Raw genomic sequence first — 21,637 nt, 5'->3', positions numbered from 1 at the left:
GGTGTGCAAGAGTCATTTGCATACAGATGTGCAACCTATCATTCCCAAAAACTTTATAAGACAATGGGAAAAAATTACACAAAACAAGCATAGAACTGGTTTGAGATATAATGAGGATGTCCTGAATGTATCTTTTTCATATTCTTGATTTTTCTAAACCTATAAATTTTGTAGTGTTAAATTTCTGGATGGTGTTGTTCCATAACAAATTGATCAATGTAAACAATGTAATAGAGTTGGACATGTGAAAGATCAATGTTTTGATCTTCACCCATGTGAGCATTATGGAAATCACAATCACCATTTAAACAAATGTTCCAGAAAGAAGACTACTACAAGACAGAAACTAAATTTTGGATGGATTGCTTCTTGGGATTAGTCAAAAACAACCAAGAAGATTTACAATTCATACCATAGGATATGTTTGAGAGTGTTTACTAGTCTTGCAGTGATGAAAAGTACTTCATCTTATCACCCTATATCTGACAAGGGGGGAATTGTTGATGGTCTACTATAGGTTTGAAGATTTGTCAAGCGAGTCTGAGTCATAGATCCACAAGTGAGACTGAGCCACAACCTATCCCAGTTAGAGCCAGAGTTGTAGCCAAAGAGACTTCAGTTTTTACTGAATGAGTTGTTTGTGAATGAGCACTTTCATATTCGGAATTGTTCCAGGAACTACATTAATGGTTCCAAATTTGAAAATTTGTATTGATCTGAGAACTTCTATGAAGGTTTTAGACGTGGGCATCATTTTTGGTTTTCTCTTAAAAACTAACATACTTGGTTTGTGGTCATCCTTTAAAAACCATTTCTGAGATACATTCAGCTCTTGGCTAAAATGCATTTTTTCATTTTGAGCTCTCATTCTTGGACTTAGATACATCCCTTCAGATTAAGGGGGGAATGTTAGACACCTAATCCTCAGGATTGGGATTGTGTTATGGTGAGTGGTTATTAGAGTCCAAGAAGACTTGGAAATTGAATCAACAATTTTTTGATGTATTTATATGTACATTATGTACATCATTCTTTGAGATCAATATTTAATATACATTTGAATTTTGTTTCCAATTTATTGTCTTACATCTCCAATAATTAACAACTGAAAAAACTATTTACCGAAGGACCTGCCCAAATAAGAAACAGTCTCCCCAAGATTTATAATCTTTCATTCATGATTCAAGAAAGTAGGGGATTTATCTTGGCCAAAACAAAAACCTATTTTTTTTCTCTCTAACAAATACTTTTGCACATTTTGCAAAAGTTTCAGAGCAAAAATTAGTACCCTCCATAAATTGTTGAATCCATGAATATGTTAAAGCCAAAAATTACAAAGTGGAAATTTGGGTCTATTACAATATATCCTGAAAATTGATATTATATGAATTAATTACATAAGAGTAATAAAGAAAATCTTTTACAAGTGAAGTTTATGTCGCTGAATTTCAATTCTCCAACACCTTTATTAGAGGCAATAATGCTTCCGAATTTTTTTCCAAATAATATCTAATAATCAAATAATGAGGTGGAGATTTCTAGTTACCTTTAAACTGGCATTCATCACTCATTCCAACCACTGAAATGGTCTAGATATCAATGCATATTTTGTACACGGTAAAAGTGGTCATCTTTTACGAGAACTTTTTGGTGGACAAATTCTTAGACTAGCCTGGTGATCTTATAAGGGTGTGAAGGCCTTCACCTAACATCCAATCCCTTGCCTGGATCCCATCAGCACCATTTTATGATCTTTCTTCAAGCAGGTATCCAATCTTGCAAAACCTAAATACCTTCCCTGATATTGTATCTACATACAACAAATCATGTTCTGCAATGGTAATTGTGTACTCCATCTCCAGGTAACAAGATACTAGAAATCAAAGACAACATTGAAGGGCACGAAACTAAATCACAATAGTGCTTGCCAATAGTAAGGTTGGAACTACCAACCCAATATAATTTTATACTACCCGTGTCTTCTTAGAGACACTAATTGGGCTTTGATCCTAATTCTAGCAAGGTCAAGGATCAACTGTTAATTTAGTGTTGATCGTCTTCCAATGCTTAGAGTATACAATGTCGATGCAAGAGGCTACGGACTAGGAATCAATCAGTTTTCCTTATAAGAGGGAATCACATACATATAATTGTCTCTTGTTTTAGTACCACCAAAAATATCCACAAGAACACATCCCATCCTTGAAATGATGATTCTATCTGGCGTCCCTCACAATAACTTATCACCATGCAATTTTATAAATGAGTTTGGAAGCAATATGACAATCACCACAAACATGAAGATTCTTCATGATTTGAATAGGAATTCTCCCAGGAATACTAATAACCCCAAACATAATCGCTAGTTTCTCACTATGATAGGATAAAAATTGTTCTTTCTACTCATCCTCTACATCATGCAGAAAAAAGTTTGTATCGGGCACATACCCTTCCTCCTTCATCAGCTTGGTTAATTCCTCCAGCTTCTCATAGATCACTTTTATTTGTGGATGCCTTCTGTCTCTGACAGTGAAACTATGCACCCTACCTTTGACCTCAATCCAACTGACTCTTGGTTCCTTTTTCAGTCCTCTATCTTTCAGCTTTTTCCTCACATTTGTAAGACAATCCCACCTTCCAGTTGCAGCATATATATTTGACAAAAGCACATATGCTAGAGAATCTTGTGGTTCCAACTTGAGAATATGTTTTGCTGCTCGTTTCCCTAAATCCACATTTCCATGGAAAACAACAAGGTCCGCCATACCAAAGCATTTGGTTCAAACAACATTTTATTTATTAAATCTTCAGCCTCATTCAATTTCCCAGCACGACCAAGAAGGTCAACCATACACACACAATGCTCCATTGTTAATGTAATGCCATAATCTCGATCAATGGAATTGAACAACCTACGCCCTTCATCCACTAATCCAATGCTACTACAAGCTGACATAACAGAAACAAAAGTGATATTATTTGGCTTCATACCTACTTGTTGCATTTGGTCGAAGAGTTGGAGAGCCTCCTGGCCATATCCATGATGTGCATATCTAGAAATCATTATGTTCCACGAGGCAACATCACATTCACATTTTTCGGCAAATACTTTTTGTGCATCTCCCAAACTTCCACACTTTGCATACATGTCAACAATGGCATTTCCAACAGAGATATGTGAGTCAATCCCACTTTGGATAGCAAAAGAATGACCTGCTTTCCAATTTCTAGGACTGCTAGGTTGGCACAAGCACCAATGACGCTGGCAACAGTAAATTGATCTGGCTTCAAGCCTGCCTGTAGCATTTGGCCAAAGTTTTTCAATGCCTCTTCCCAATACCCATTTTGGGTATATCCTATAATCATGGCAGTCCATGAAATCAAGTTGCATTCAGGCATTTTATTAAAAACCTTACAAGCAGACTTGATGCTTGCAAACTTTGTATACATATCAAGAAGAGATGTTGCAACCCAGATATTGGACTCATAGCCAGTTTTGATTATGTAACTGTGGATGCATTCACCTTGTCCTACATTTGCTAGGCTAACACATGCCCTGAGAACACTAGGTAAAGTGCACTCATTTGACTCATACCCATAAACCACATCTGAACAAATAATGTTAGGTTCTCCTTGCCATGAAAATTCAACATGCATCCCGCTATTATTTCATTCCATAAAACAACATCTCTAGCAAACATTATGTTAAACACGTGAAATGCATCAACTATACTATTACATTTTCCATACATTTCAACAAGGCCACTCTACACAAAGAGACTTATGCCAAATCCAGTCCTGACAATATAAGCATGAACCATATTTCCATGTTTAAGGGTTGTGAGGTTGGAATAGGCAAAAGTATACTTATGAAGGTATAATATTTTGCACCCATTCCTGCCTTGAACATTTCACAAGAGATTTTCAAAGCCTCCTTTCCATGTTCATGTTGGGCATATCCAATAATCATTGCACTCCATGACACTACAATTTGTATAGGAATTTCATCAAACATTTGGCGACAATGGTGCAACATTCCACATTTACAATACATGTCAACAAGTGCACTTCGTACAAAGACGTCAGACTCAAAGCCAAACTTGGTGATTTTGCAATGAATTGTTGTGCTCAATTTAAGAGCTACTAGACCAGTGCATGCCCTGAGAAAACTTGAAAAAGTGAACTGGTCTAGTTTGAACCCTTCCAATTGCATTTTATGAAACAACTGTACAACCTCATCACTATTCCCACTCTGTACACATCCGACTATCACTGAATTCCAAGAATCTATATGCCTTTCAAGCATTTTATTGAACACTCTGAAGGCTGACTCTATACACCCAAACTTGAGATACATGTCAACAAGAGAATTACCCATAGTGACATATGAGAATATACCAATTTTTACAATATTGTGAGGCCCTATCCTAGGATCTTCTAACAGATCTATTTCTCTGGAATTTAAATGCAATAAGAGGCAATAATTTACTTTCTTACAAGACTTTTAAACAATGAAAATTTTACCATTTACATTCTAATCCCTATAACTTATAGTGAACATTTTATTTCAATAAATTTACATGAGTAATCTATAGAGGAATACCTGTACCGGTGGCTGGTGGAGATGCCTTTGAGCTGCTGCTCCTACTGAACGCTCCTCTTGACTAACCCAACTAGATTTACCTCTCAGCCAACTAGGAAATAATTCCTAGCCTAGGAAACCTCCACAGGTTCCCTAGCCCTCCGAGCCCAAGTCCAACCAGATGTAGTGTGTGTCCAAGATGAATAATCCAGACCAAGATGAACAATATTTCCCTCCTCTCAACAAACCCAAGAAACCTCCACAGGTTCCTTAGGTCTCCAAAATCACAACAATCCTAAAATCACAGCCAACCCCAAAATCAAAGCAAGACCCCCACATCCCTTTTCTCCCTTCCTCCTTCCCTTTTATACCCTCCCTCTCTTCTACATCTCAACCACCTCTCATTAATGTCAATAACTTCTCTTCCATCTTTACAGTTGACTTCTCTTCTCCCAAGTAAATCTGGAAGTACATTTGGAAATGTGATATGAATATAAAATTGGGAAATTAATGGGAGAGGACCATGTCTTCTCCCAAGTAAATCTGAGAGTACATTTGGGAATGTGAGATGAATATATATATTGATAATTAAATGGAGAGGACCATGTCTTCTCCCAAGTAAATGTGAGAGTACATTTGGGAATGTGAGATGTAATTAAATGGAGAGGACCATGTCTTCTCCCTAGTAAATGTGAGAGTACATTTGGGAATGTGAGATGTAATTAAATGGAGAGGACCATGTCTTCTCCCTAGTAAATGTGAGAGTACATTTGGAATGTGAGATGTAATTAAATGGAGAGGACCATGTCTTCTCCTAAGTAAATGTGAGAGTACATTTGGGAATGTGAGATGAATATATATATATATATATATATATATATATATATATATATATATATATATTTGATATAATGGAAGGAGACCATATCCTACCTAAGATTCAATTTTAGAAGGCAAGTTGGGAATTTGAATAAAATAGAAATAATGAATTTTATATTAGTAAATAAATTTATAGTTTCCAAAATGAAGGTATTCACCAATATTTCTCAATATTTTCAGGTAATGTAAACATTAATAAAATTTGCATGATAAGATTTAAGTGGGGCATTACATACACCCCTCCTTCAAAAAACTTCGTCCCAAAGTTAGAATGAAAAGATACAAGGAGTTCGAAAGCATAGCAAACCAGAGAGTTATAGCAGTAAAATTTGATAAGTCAGAAAATGACATTACTTCCCATCAAGAGTCTCCAACTGATCTATATCCTCCTATCCATCCTGACCTACTTCCGTTCCCACCCTATCCATCCTCTGTTGCTTTATCAGTGGCAACGGCCATACTAACCACTGATAAAACTGACATGGTGGAAGCGTCGACTATATCGACCTAACTTCCCCAGCAGGCAACTGGCAATTGTCATCACATGTCTAGGGGAGTGTGTCCACCACTACCCTCCCACAATTCCAAGTTTCAGAGGATACATGGTGGGAAATGCCTCCACCCCCCCTTACAACTAGGGTCGACGCCCTAATACTAACCACACTATAGAGCTGGTTGGACTTGTCATCGAATAATCTAGTCAGGTCATCTTGCCACCTGTCATTTGCATTTTACTCATGTCATATGAGTGCATATCAAGTAGACACCAAATGTAATAGAACAATGTACATTATACCTTCCTCATGAGATGTCTCGACTTTCCCTCAATGGAAGAGTAGATATTGGCTATCATATAGTTCTTTCCCCCTGTGGGTTAGCTCTCATTCATGCATTTATATAACAACAAGATATATAATCATCATGTTATTAAGTCTAGTATCCACGCGTCAATCTTGTAGTTCATCATAATTTCACTAAGTTATTCATTTAAACAAATCATATCCTCTGGAGCCATATATGAAACAAAATAATTCTGATAAGTCACGCACTAGATAATTCACCACTAAGTGAGTCATACATTTAGGCCATACATCAACCATTTCCTTCATCAATATCAAATCTATTAGTAGTTTCACGTGTCCAACCAAATGCATCAATATTACATAATGTTCATAAATAATAACATGGAACTGCAAAATAGAGCCTTAGTATGGGTAGCTATCTAAGTCAAAATGGGCATCACAGATGCTCATGTGACAACCTTGTGAAACCCCTCGATAACAATTAGAGTTGAAACAGATTCAACTGTCCACCATGGAAAATAGCATTTGAACCCGGATATGCTATAAGGTGGTACCAAAACCAAAATATTGGCAAGCAACGGATTAGTGCACTATCAATTCCACTAGAAGGCGCTAGTATAAGTTTCATGCATATAATTTCTTTAATACCTCAGTGAATATAAAAGTCCCACTCTTTGACATATTGCCTGCACACCATTGTTAATTCGGAATGAACACATGAAGAAGCCATTACAAGATATGTGTTGTTTTATTTTCTAAAAGTAAAATATCGTATCATGTCTTGTAATGATACGAGCATGAATTGTGATTTGTTATACTTGAAAGGCATAATATCATTATATTGAGTCTATATAGGATCCTATGCCTATTAGGATTTAATATATTATTTAAATACTGCCATAGTCCTGATCGATAAGACTGGTCTAATGGATGACAAATGTCCATAATGTATGAGATTGGAGACATTTAAACACATTCATTGGCAGCACCCCTTTGCGAAGAGTTGCCGGACAAATGTTCGTGACAACTTCAGGTCACTACCCTGGGAGGCCATTCACTGTCACGTTGCTTAGCATTAATTATAAATCAGTCATATATGTCAATGCTCCTATATTATGCACATGTGCCTAACCCTCAAAGGATCGTTTGGCTGATCTTTTGAGTTCAAAAATAGATAGCATCCAATCATGCTCTAAAAAAAATAATAAGAAGTAAGAATTGGCAATAGCAATTCGAACACCTTGCATGACTGCTTATTTCTTCAACAACATTTTTCTTTGCAAATTACTTTCTGCTTACTATCTTCCATCTTTGGTATACCTTCTTGAAGTTTCAATAAAGAAGGATCTATAATAGCTGTCTAAGTTGGAATGGAAATCATAGTTGTTATATTTGGGGTTCTTTAACTATTTTATGTTTTGGAATGTTTTGTCTAAATTTCGGAATATATATATATATATATGGTCCGATCTTGATTTTTTTGTTATTTTGCATGCATTTATAGATTCAGCACCCTAAAAACATCACTAGACGCTCAGATTGTATAAAATTCACTGCTTAGATTGTATAAAATTTACTGCTCAAACCTGTGGTTCCAGCACATCCTTCCCTAATTTCAAATAATTTTAACCAAAAAACATAAAACAGTTAAACTACATACCATGTATATAGCCACTTATCATAGGCAATTTCAAATTCATGGACGGTAGCAACATTTCCACTACAGTGGCACTTGTCCATATGTAATATGAGGATGGAAAAGAAAGTTATATACTAGCTTTTAACAACGAATAGGGAATCGAAGAAACCACTAACAGAACCTAAAGAGGAAACTGAAAACCCAGTCTGCAAAATTAGCAGTGGTTGGGTTTTAAAACCCTGTTTCAAATGGAAAAGAGGGGCAAGGGTAATTGAGTTGAAGGGCCTGGAGATATATACTAAGAAGGCACACTGATGGGGGCACTGAAATTTGAACATGAGGAATTAAGCATTAATTTGTGAACAATATCTTTTCATTCAGTTAACTAGTAAACAAATCATTAAAAGGTCATTTGGGTTGTGATGTTGTGGTAACTTGTAAAACTGTCCTTCAATCTATGTGCTATATCAATATATGACAACAGGTTATAGTCTTGGTTTATATATATATATATATATATATATATATATAAAAGGTTTTGGCCAAACTGAAAAGGAAAATTATTCACACAAACAAGATTGTAAGTGAAATAAGCCTTTAAGAAATCATATATGTAGCCGAATAAACTGGGTTCATCTTGTGATTGAATCCGTTCTGCTCGATGTTGTGCAAGGTTTGTCTTTGAATTCCCTAAACTCAGTTTCTCACCGAAATCTGCATCTGCTAGTGCTAACATGTGAGCGTAGGATGATGAATCTCTGAACATAAAAGAGACAATGTCAGTGTTTTTTTTGGTCCTTTTGAAGCTTCAAGGGTGGCCTCACGGACCTGAATATTTCATCGTTCCCATAACTAGATTTCTCCATATCAATTCTGTTTGGTTGTATGAGAGATTGTTCCCAGTAATTGGCACCCTGTACAACTGTCCCGTAAGATACCAGGAACTTCTAGGGGCGACATCCTGAACACAAATCTTTGTGTGGGCTCATGCACACTGGAGAGCAGAATATACGCTGCGTGAAAACTCCAAGCACTTCATAAATGATCGTCATTCGATTATCACATCAAAATATTGCTGCCTGTACGCCTCTCACGAGTGGTATTCAATGATCTTTTTGATAATGAAGTTGTGCTTCTTTCTTTAATGAAATCCCAGATCTCAAGGCTCCTTTTCCCACAATAGCCTCGACTTCTTGCCTACAACAGAGTGTTTGCCCAGAGAATTTAGTCCTGTACAACATAAATCTGTTGAGGGAGAGAGAGCTATGCAGATGTGCTATAAATTCTGATCATGATGCGAGTGTTGCTGAACTAGGCACATCGTTCTTATAGGGAGCCTATACAAAATGGCCTTGGGGAAATATCTATAAGAGAAACAATTGTCATTCTTATTTCTACTGGTTGCAGGATTTATGTGCATTTTTTTTTTCTCTTAGCGTTTAGCATGTCAGGTTATCCTTCCAAATTCCAAAAGTTCAAAAAGAGGACGCGAGACCAAATTTGTGGCAAAACAGGCAAGTGGTAGCCCAAAATAAAAACAATTCCACATCCAATGATAAGAGGCCTGCTGAGATAGAGAGAGAAGCAAACCAAGTTACAGTTGAGGGTACACAGAAGCCAAATGCAGAGCAAGTGATAGTGGATAGCACACGAAAGCAAGATGCAAATCAAATGGCTGCAGAAGATGTAAGGAAGCAAGGGAATAAGTCAATTGTTTTTAGAAGACATGATGATCCAGGATTAAACTGGGTGCTTTGTCAATGGAATGGAGCTGTTGACTTCATCCCATGCCTCGACAATGCCAAGGCTATAAAACGGCTACGATCTCGTAGGCATATGGAACACAAAGAGAGGCATTGTCCTACCAAAGTGGACTTACCGAGATGCCTTCTTCCTCTTCCTGAAGGTTACAGATCACACATTTTTTGGCCTAAAAGCAGGGTCACGATTTGGTTAAAGAATGTTCCTCACACCAAACTTGTTGAATACAAGAACGATCAGAATTTGGGTTAGTTGATTATATTATTCTTGAGATCACAAAGGATGACATAGAGGACAAAAAAAACACTATCCCAAAGTGAGATGGGCTGTGTGTGGTGAGATTGACATTTTACTAAAGTGTTCTTTGATCCCCTTGAGAACAAAATCCCAAAGGGAAATTTCAAGTGATATTAGGAATCTAGATTGTCCCCTTCCAACATGAAGCCTTCCTTGTATGGAAATCAAAACCGAACAACTTCAACTTGTTGAAGGCAAAGTTCATCTTGCTTCTGATTCACCACCAAATCACTAAATTATTTTTTTATTATTATTATTATTTTTTTTTATAGAGAAGACACTCTTTCACATCACGTTCCAAGATCAGATATTCATCTTGACCAAGAGACATCGCTATCCAATGCCTCAAAATGCATTGCAAATCAACAACTCTTTTGTGCCATTCTTGGTCATTTGCTGAGATAATGTGTAGTATACTTGTGTGTTCACCTTGTCCCAATAAAAATTAATATATGGATGTGATCACAAGAAGTCAACAACTAAAAGAACATACCAACATAAAATAAAATCTTCTAGTGATTGAAGCTCGACATAAACATAGAGAACCCAAATTGTGAGTTCTCATGTTTTGAAGAAGGCCTCTATATAACTTGAAAACTGCACATGGTTGAAACTAACTGCCAACCAACGTTTTATTGTCTCAACTAGAATTATTTAGGAGGCTTATGAAATGTGCTGAAGTTCTAATAATAATGATGGCAAGAGAAGAAACATTAATCAAAATAAGCTAGGTGACACCATCCTATGTAGTTGAAAGAACTACATCCTATTTATGGTAAAAAGAATATTCCAACAAAATTTTATGATGAGAATGAATCATTCTATCCACTTTTCCATTGTGAAAGGAAATTACTAGCCACTTTAAAATTAACCTACATCTATGAATTTAATACCAAATTTAGCAAATATCTTTTAAAAGCAATGAATATAATTAAGATCTTAATACATATGAAGGATGCTTGGAAATACAATTATCCCATATTCTAATCTCTTTTAAACTTTTACACTATGCCCCACATCCCAACAAATTAATTTATATAGCATACTTGTGAACCATCTATCTATGTCCAAATATGTCTCACCAATAAAATGTCCATATACTTGGAATATAAAGAAATCCATAAGGACAATATTTTTGACGAAGTGAGCCATGGCACACCTGGTTGATGTGGATCTGGTGGCATCCTATTTTTTTTTAATCAGAACCATTTCATCACTCACAAAATAGTTTTTGGTCAATACTAAAAAAAAACAAATTAGAGTTATGTGCTTTGTGGTTGCTGTTAAAACAACACCAGACAGGGGTATAACTAATATGCAAATTTTGAGAGGTTCAAAGCTGATATTAGATTGGGCAAAGGGCATCACCAAATTTGAGAATTTACATCTATCCTGTTCATGGAAAAAAACTAAAGATCCAGGGAATATGTTTGAAGAGGTTTCCTTTCAAGTTTCAACACGTACTTAGAGAGCCCAATGAGAAATCTGGATATGCTTTCAAAAGAAGCATTGGAAATGGATGAACGCCTGATGGTGCTATTAAAAAAAATGATGGTGCTATTAAAAAAAATGATAGTTGCCCTCTCCCTGAAGTCATGCCACTCTATTGAGAAGGAGTAGAATGAAAGAAGCCTGTACTGCCCTTTTTTCTTAGAAAGGATTATGTGTCATTTGTTGTTAAGCTGTTTTTAATTTGGCTATTAAGCCAAGAGATTTGAGAAAGACTGTAATAACAGTGGACTGTTGTGGACCGTGGTGTTTTTACTAATGTGTTTTTCTTATGAATGGTATTTGTTGCTAAGATACAGAAGTAAGACTATTAACAACAATTTTTGTGTCAGTAGATAGGTTCAGATTTTGCTTGATGAAGCAATAGAGTGATTTTATCTTCTGGAGTGCCAAGGCACAACGATACACATATTTTGATTTCTCTTTGAAATATTGAATATACAACTTTTTTTCTTGGAAAGAAAAGGTTGTATAGGAGGGTCCTATTTGGCAGTAGAACAATTTTTTCTTAGTGTCATTATGCCATGTATTTACATGGTCACAACTTTTACCGATACTTTATACTTTTTGTAAATTTAGAACCTGGTATAATCCCTTTGGAGCAACCTTCTCTTAGCTAATGTGAATAAAATGAAAAATAGAATAGTGAACAATGTGGAAAAGGTTAAACATGAAAGCCCAAAGATACAACAGAAACAACAGAAACAACAAAATGAACTAGTACCAACAACAGAGCAGTAGGGATTGTATCTGAGGACCCCTAGCAACAGAGCTGATAGAATGGGCTCGGAGGTTTCAAACAAACCAGCCTTTGATCCGAATTGGTCATTTCAGCCTGCAGTAACGTCTGCAACCCAGAACTTCAATGAAGCAATGCAGATGCCATTACAGCAAGAGATTCTTCTAATTTGTCGGAAGCCTTTTCAAGGCCTTATCTGGAGTGGCCAGGTGTTGCTGACTGTGGACAGTCTCTTACTCTTGAGGAATCAGCAAGTTCCAAGAGGAACAAATTTATCACAGTAGATGCAATCGGATGAAAATCTCAAACACAGTCAGATGGCTGCATTTGTGCCCCAACAATCTGTAGTTGGGGAAGGCCGGCCATCTGATGTTTGGGCAGTTTCTAAGACAGAGATGTTGTCCAAAGTTCAGACAACATCTATTTCATCTCCATATGAGCAATTAGAAAAGGCATCAAAGGAACAACATATGCCTCATGATTTAGGTGATGATACCCACAATCCTTCAGTTGTGAATGACTTTTCACAGGGAATATCCTTGTCGTAAGCCTCACTAGAAGTAGAGAATGTCATTGGAGTTTCAGTGTTAAGAGTGTTTCACATCATCTTCTTTACAGCGAGAACTTTTTAAAACGGCTTAGATAAATGATGTTAACTCCATTACACAAGGGCTTGGCATTGCAATCCAGTGGATGCTTTGCAAGTTTTTCTGGAAGCTTCATTCTGAAAAGATTTCAATGAATGGTGTTTTTTTTTCTTATATAGAAAAACGTCTTTTTGTCAAATTAGATGTCTGGTGTATGCAGAGTTAAAAGCCATCTTGAAGCTTTTATTTATCCTTTAAGTGGATTCGTCTCCTTTTTTTTATAATATACCATATTTTCTGTCAGTATATCCAACATTTTTTGACTAAGGAATCCATAATGCCCCAGCTGTAAACTATTTTCAATTCTATAAACATAGACAAACCAAAGAAGCAAAAGGTAGAAGAGGGATGCCCAACATTTTTTCAAAAGTTGAAGACCAAGAAAACCCTGATAACTCAACTGTAAACTTGGACGGATGCGACAAAGGAAGGTGGAAGAGCCAAATCCAAACCACTTACTTCAAAATATACTACAACATCACCATTTAAAGCACCCAAGAGAAGAAATCTACATCTCTAATCTCATTATTTAGCTCATCCACCCCTCCCCTCCTGTGATGGATGGCCAACAGATACAACAAGCCAAGGTTGATATCCAACTAACATACAACACTTACCACTGGCAATGAAAAATAGCAACTAATAGTTCCAAAGATACTTGTTATGCACGCAGAGGCACAAAACCCTAACAAACAATCTTAGAAAAAGAAAAGACACAAAGAAATCAAAGAGTAGAGAGGAGTTTACATGTCTAAGGTATATCGGGCTGGGGGGTGAGGCGGATGTATTCCTTGCCTGAGGGGAGTGGAACCACGCGTAAGCCCTTGGGGAACAATTCATTGGTAGTATGGTTTGGGATAGAGGGAAGAACCATGCAATCCTCCCCGTGCTTCCAGTCCACAGGCGTGGCAATGCTGTAATTGGCGGTGAGCAACAAAAAATCAATGACTCTAAGAATCTTGGAGAAGTTGCGACCGGTGGTGGCGGGGTAAAGAATGGACAACTTCAGCCTCTTGTCGGGGCCGATCATGAAAACGACCCTTGCAGTTACGGGCATTCTGGCCTTGTCCTTCTCGTTGGGATCTAGCATTCCATATTTCACAGCCACCTCTCTCTCGGGGTCGGCCACGATGGGGTAAGTTACCATGGCCTTCCCTTCACTGAAGCCCTCAATGTATTCAATCCAAGCCCTATGGTGTTCTGCTTCGTCACATCTCAATGCCAGGACTTTGATGCCGCGCTTCTCGAACTCGGGCATTAGTTTCCCAACCGCCCCCAGCTCCGTCGTGCATACCGGTGTAAAATCGCTCGGATGGGAGAATAGAATTGCCAGCTGTTATCAATATATTCATAGATTTTAATAGGGCCCATGCTCGAGTCTGCAACAAAGCCTGACACTGTATCCCCCAGTTTCAGAGCGATGGCTTCACACTATAATTTTCTCTCTTTCACTGTCATGCTGGACTTTGAAGGTCTGGGTAGTTTTGAGCGGACAGAACAAGAAGATATGCTACTATCTGTTCTTAATGTAGCCATAAGCAATTTAACAATCTTCAACAAGAAGGACTTCCATTTGGACAAAGAGATAGAAGTAGTCTTTGACCACTTCCAGAATGGGATCAGCCTAGTTAAGCAGGATAAGGAGAAAAATATCTTTAAGGAAATTGACTGTAGTTTTTTTATTTGTTTTTTTTTTATAGGGTAGAGCACATTCTTATATGAAAAGGAAGAATGGAATTCAATGCTTCTTTGCAATACCCAAAATCAGGCAAATCCCTCTCAACTTCTTATAGCAGTGGTGCCTTGATATATATACACTGAGTATATCAATTCGAGCATCAACTCAGTCCAATACTCAAAACCTCCTAACAGATCTGTTCATATCTTGCCAACGATATTTTAACATGTCTTTACTTCAGTTTTATTGCTTTCCATGGCTATAAAGAGGGTATCATTTTCCATCTAAGAACAAATTGTTATATGTATATATTAGGGTTACAAGTCCTTATGAGGATTACAAGCTCTTTATAGTGGAATTTTGGGTTTAGTGGGTTTTGGGTCCAGATTTTGAACCATGCTCTGATACCATGTGTAAGGCCCTATCCTAGGGTCTTCTAACAGATCTATTCTCTGGAATTTAAATGCAATAAGAAGCAATAATTTTCTTTCTTACAAGACTTTTAAACAATGAAAATTTTATCATTTACATTCTAATCCCTATAACTTATAGTGAACATTTCATTTCAATAAATTTACATGAGTAATCTATAGAGGAATACATGTACCGGTGGCTGGTGGAGATGCCTTTGAGCTGCTGCTCCTGCTAAATGCTCCTCTTGACTAACCCAACTGGATTTACCTCCCAGCCAACTAGGAAATAATTCCTAGCCCAGGAAACCTCCACAGGTTCCCTAGCCCTCCGAGCCCAAGTCCAACCAAATGTAGTGTGTGTCCAAGATGAATAATCCAGACCAAGATGAAAAATATTTCCCTCCTCTCAACAAACCCAAGAAACCTCCACAGGTTCCTTAGGTCTCCAAAATCACAGCCAACCCCAAAATCAAAGCAAGACCCCCACATCCCTTTTCTCCCTTCCTCCTTCCCTTTTATACCCTCCCTCTCTTCTCCATCTCAACCACCTCTCATTAATGTCATTAACTTCTCCTCCATCCTTACAGTTGACTTCTCTTCTCCCAAGTAAATCTGGGAGTACATTTGGAAATGTGATATGAATATAAAATTGAGAAATTAATGGGAGAGGACCATGTCTTCTCCCAAGTAAATCTGAGAGTACATTTGGGAATGTGAGATGAATATATATATTGGTAATTAAATGGAGAGGACCATGTCTTCTCCCAAGTAAATGTGAGAGTACATTTGGGAATGTGAGATGTAATTAAATGGAGAGGACCATGTCTTCTCCCTAGTAAATGTGAGAGTACATTTGGGAATGTGAGATGTAATTAAATGGAGAGGACCATGTCTTTTCCCTAGTAAATGTGAAAGTACATTTGGGAATGTGAGATGTAATTAAATGGATAGGACCACATCTTCTCCTAAGTAAATGTGAGAGTACATTTGGGAATGTGAGATGAATATATATATATATATATATATAATTTAATATAATGGAAGGAGACCATATCCTACCTAAGATTCAATTTTAGAAGGCAAATTGGGAATTTTAATAAAATAGAAATAATGAATTTTATATTAGTAAATAAATTTATGGTTTCCAAAATGAAGGTATTCACCAATATTTCTCAAATTTTTAGGTAATGTAAACATTAATAAAATTTGCATGATAAGATTTAAGTGGGGCATTACAAATATTCCCATGAATTTGTTATCCAAATCCAATATTTCCTAGGCTGCCACATGATCTTAGAAATATAACCAACATTAATGAATTTTCCACATTTCCCAACTCAAGAATTCTACTGTAAACCTTCATTGCCTTCTTTGGTTGCCCATTTTGAGTATATCTTGCAATCATAGCAGTCCAAGTGACTACATTCGGCTCGCACATTTGGTCAAATACCTTGCAAAATCCTTCCATGTAGTCACTTTTGGCATACATATATGCAAGAGAAGTACCCACAAACATGTCTACCTTGAATCCAATTTTAACAATGTAGGCATTGTTTGTGTCAGTATTTGCATACTGCCATCAGTGATCAAAAATCCTCTTTTCATACCATATTAGGGTCCCATTCTAAAATTCTTGTCATTCCACTAGGTCGTTATGCAAAAATTTACTCACTAATGGTAGCCCGAAATAAAAAATCATACTCCCCTCTCAAAAATTTGTATTTGCTGGCCCACCTTCATGTGTCCTGCTGAGCATCCATTGACTACAAAGGCTCATTTCATCATGTTTTATGTCAGTCAAGTCCACCTGAAGTTTAGTCATTCAAGGTTCCATTAGGTCAGCTAGGTTTCAATTTCCGAAGGTCCCATAAATCACCATTTCACTGCATAAGGTCAGCAAAGTATGAGAGTGAAACCGATAATATGCTTTTTTAGTTAAATAAGGGTTTACAAGTATGTAACCATGGTTACTGAACTTCCAAATTTGATTTCAAGTAAGGAATCTATTCTAGCTTGTAAATTTTATTTCAAAAGAGATGTAATAATTTTTATTTCATTTATGTAATTTTATGTCTATTATATGTAATAAGTCACCATTTTAGCTATCTACTCAATTCCATTACCAATAGCATCCAAACAAATGTCAAAATGAAGATTGCCAAAGCATCATCCACCTGTCAAAGGAAAAAGTTAGAAAGTCAAAGAGCATTAGTGTGAAAATTTGAAAAGTGACATGAAACATTAGAAAATGGGTTTTCAAAGCATAAATAAAAACCCATTCAAGTATAAAAGCCCTCAAAGACATCAATTCAACATTCATTTGCACTCCTACACTCTCAAATCCTCCTCAGCAAAAGAGAATTTTCGAATTTCAGGCGAAATTGGGCAAAATAGGGCCAGAGGGTGCGTTTAGAAACTGGAGGGCGCATTCAGAACTGGTGTTGCACATTTGCCATAAAACTCAGTGTATTTTCTAAGGGCGTTGCGTGCCTGTAAGGAGAGGGCGAATTTGACCATTTTTCTACGCCTTTGCCCGAGAACATCTAGAAATTGCACAAAATGCACTACATTGCTCCAAGCATCAAAATTTGCCACCAAGGTGCTCCAACAAGCAAGTAGGTTAGAATTACATTATTCCTCTCCTTCACAATTAATTTATATGGTGTTTCATTTTTTTTGGAGTCATACTATGTTCAAAACCCTAATAACATAATTCCACTCCTAAATCTCATTTTATAGCATCCCACTACCATTCCTACACTTCAAAATTACCCCCTGTCACCTCCCTCATATCACACATCCCCATTTCCATCTCCCCAATTTCCTCACATCATTCCATACTCTATACACCTATATTCCATTTCATCATCTCCCTAGGGTTTGACTCCAATAACTCATGGTAGAAGAAGAGAACAAAAGTCAGAGTGAGGAAGAAAGATAGGAGAGGAGGCTATCTAAGAAAGGAGGGAGAATCATTAGACATGAGCCAACCAATACCAGAGAACTCATGGCATCTCCCATCATTGTGACAAGCTTTAAACATATGGGTTGTTTTGAGTTTTGTGAGAAAGTGGAAAGGATCCAGCATCATCCTGTGTTGACCAGATTATTCATCACCAACCTCCATGACAACCAGGTAACCCTTGCTGGTGTCACCTTCACTATATCTCTTGCTATCATATCAGAGGCCCCTGAGATCCCAAATGTTGGGGAAAAATGGTTTAAACAAGGAGAATTGGATCATTTTTTATATGAGCCATATCTTAAACCAAGGTACAAGAATGAGAGAAAGAGGATTTTTCCTTTCTCATACTTCCTAGACAGATATGTTCCCATGATGAAAATCATCATGAAGTACTTCACATGTGAGGGTAGGTTTTCTAGGCTCTATTCCTATCATATTCAGAGACTCATGCATTTCACAAGAGTCAAAATGCTCAATATGCCCTACTATCTTTACCGGGACATTGACAAGATGTCATTCATTGCCCAAAGGAAAGATTATGATCATCAAATGCAAAGTATATTTCACCACTCCCTCATCAAGATCATAGTCCTACACCACCTTGATCAGCTTAACATTGCATGGGGCACTTTCATATCCAATGAGATTTTCACAGTTCCACCTATTCAACATGGCCAAGAAGTACCTTCATCACCTCATCCCTCCACCTCAGCCCGTACATCATCCATCTTCATCTAATGAGTCATCCACACCATCACCTTCATCATCACCATCTCATGAGACTATTCATTCACCTGGCAGAGATGAAGGCAATGAGCAAGAACACATTGAGCATGGTGAAAGCAGCAAGCCTAAAGGGGCTAGTTTAGGTACCTTGACACATACCTATCAGAGAGGGCACAGGAAAGTGTTTTCCCCACAGATTGTGGGAGGGGCCTTGCATTCTTCATCGACAAAGCAGGTATAGAAGGGTAAGGAAAAGGTGACAGAGGCAGAGATTCAGCAGCAGGAGGAGGACCTCCATGAGACAGAGCATGATTTTCAGTTAGTTGACCCAAATGAGCATGATGACAGTGAGAACACAACCATTGTCATCAAGGAGAATAATGCACTCATAGGAGGGCTCCAGGTCAACTTGCAAAGGGCCAAATACATTATTTCATACTATGAGCAGGAGAACAAGCAATTTGAGGTAAAAAATGAGCTCATGGAGATTCAGCTCATCAAAGCAAAGAGAGAGGCTGAAAAGGCTAAGGCCTTACTTGATGAGGCATATGGACAATATGGTGAACAACTTGATGAATAGGTGCCAAGAAGAAGGCCAAGGACTAGAGGCCTAAAGAGAGCTTTGGAGCTAGAAAAGCAAAGGGAGGCAGAACTAGCCAATGAGCTCACCCTAAATGAGCAATTTTCCAAAATGGTAAATGAGAAACGAGAACATTGGCTCGAGAGGGTGAACACCCATCTTAAGAGTCTCTTAGACAATGACAAAAGGGATAGTGATATGCAGAGAAGGATGGCAAAGTACTATGCCATGAGAAACAAAATTGCAAGAGCCAAGCTCAAAAGAGCCCATGCAAAGATTGAAGCCTTGACCAAGCAAGAGGAGAAAAGAAGGCTAGAAATTCTTGCCAAGGCATCACTCCATGCCTCCAACACATGATCAGATGTCATCCCACCAATTTTGACAAGTTTTGAAGAAAATTTTGGAACTTGTGAATTACTGTGTTTTTTGAGGCATTTTTAGCACAGTCAAAAGGTCAAACGCGTAACACCTAGGGTGCTGCTCTCCTTTTTGGGGCATCTGATGAGCAAAAGGTCAGCATATTTGATTTCAGAGTGATGAGAACATGGACCCTATGCATTTTCTAAGCATTTGGAGACAAACAAGTCAACCAAAAAAGTTAAAAACCACCAAAAAACCAACTTTCTGCCTCATTTCTGGCTTGGGTGCTGCGCGTTTACTAGCCTTGGGAGATTGGTTTTTTGATAGGTAAAATGAGCTCCAAATTGAAAACTGAAGACATATATGGAAAGTAGACTTGAAGGGATTTCCAATGAGCTATCTTGAAGCAAAGTTGGACGCCGGGAAGGCACCCAAAAGTAGGCCTGAACTTTGAGGGCGCGTTTGACACTTAAAGGGTGCGTTTGACAAAGAGAGGGCGCGTTTGACAGTCTTCTCCAATTTTCACTGTTTCTCTCCAAATTAATTTTCACCTATGGGAAATTGATGTTTTACTGATGTAATTGATAAGGATGATGTAATTATTATGTTTCTTACTGTTATCTAGGGTAAATACATTAGTTAAATGGTCTACATGACTTGTAATGAATCAATTTGCTTAAGTTAGGGATGAGTCACTTTGACCACCCTATACTCTAGTTATCAGTTCGGTTTTTCTTGCAATTGATCCTCCTATGGATTCGACCCCTGAGGCTAGGATGAGTTGGTTTGAGGCATATATTATGTATTTTCTTAGTCATTTTACAGGTTGGACTCTCTTGGATGTTGTAATAGCTTTCAGACTTTGGCATGGAATATATTGGATGAAGTTGCAGCTATTTTGGTGGGATTCCTGTGGCATGGTATTTTGATCTTGTTTCTTCTTCAGTTTCATATGTGTGAATGTTTTGTTATTTTCATGATCCATTTCACTCTAATTATGTTGATTTTCAAGGTGTGATAAGCAAAATTCATCTTTGTATGCTCTGTTTTGGGAAATCATCATAGATTGTTTCATTTCTTTAGTTTAAAAATAATTCATGACCCTCATGATATTTTTAGCATCTCACTAGTCTAAACCATCTCATAACTATAATACGAAGTTTAAAGTACCTTGCCTACCTTGCCCCATCAGATGTCTGCAATTCAGATTCACTTTGCCCTGGCCTAGTTCATTCTCTAACCTAATTCACTCATCCTTGTGACTACCCAACCAAAATCAAATCAAACAACCCTCTGCACTTTACATCTAGCCTAAAACCCTAATCTATCCAGCCCTCTTGGCTGTGATCCTTTGGAGAGAGCCCTCTCCATCTTGGTAGGGCTAGCTACCAAGTCAAAAGATTGGTCTGTGGTTACCTTAGTTGGACTCTTCCTCAGCCTTGGAGATGCGGAGGAGTGATAACAGGCATGAAACTGTAAGCCTTGATCCAGAGCTGCTAAACTCGAGCACACTCTCAACACACTACTAAGAGTGAACATTGACCAATGGAGACGTTTCACAAATGGGATCATCAGCTCCATGGGAACAATGGAAATGTTGTGGAGACATTGCACAAATGGGATCATGAACTCCACGCGAACAATGGAAATGTTGTGGAGACGTTGCACAAATGGGATCATTAGAACATTGAATCGTAACATGAAAATATTCCCTATGATTCTAGTACAATGACTTCATGGTGCACTCCATGACAATATGCCTGGGAATTCCACAATTGTTGCAAACTGACACATTTGGGAAATCACGAGAAAAATTCCCAAGCCACTTGTGGTTCTTGCAAGCATCATCCAACAGGGAGTGACGAAAATCCCTCATGTAGGGCGCGTCACAGTAATATGTTTGATCACTAACGACTCTGCTATGGATTCAGTGGGTCCCTCTTTGTAGACTATCCCCATCCATATTGACTCCACTTCAAAAACTCTCAACTGCTTCAACCACACAAGCAAAATGCAAAGTTGCAAAATGCACCCCTCTTCTTTCGATACTCATTCCTCC

The 21,637-nt window shown here is 37.6% G+C and overlaps 2 pseudogenes; both read right to left on the bottom strand.

The window, feature by feature from the left end:
• Positions 1–2,162: 2,162 nt before the first annotated feature.
• LOC149219783 (pentatricopeptide repeat-containing protein At2g03880, mitochondrial pseudogene) lies at positions 2,163–21,159 on the bottom strand (annotated as a pseudogene).
• Positions 13,608–14,791, bottom strand: LOC149219784 (uncharacterized; annotated as a pseudogene).
• Positions 21,160–21,637: the final 478 nt, after the last annotated feature.

Source organism: Pinus tabuliformis, chromosome Q (assembly GCF_031772625.1).
Source record: "Pinus tabuliformis cultivar Carrire ecotype Pingquan chromosome Q, CPIR1, whole genome shotgun sequence".
Taxonomy (NCBI): Eukaryota; Viridiplantae; Streptophyta; class Pinopsida; order Pinales; family Pinaceae; genus Pinus; species Pinus tabuliformis.
Note: the sequence above shows the minus strand (reverse complement) of the source record. Positions and strands in the feature narration are given on the sequence as shown.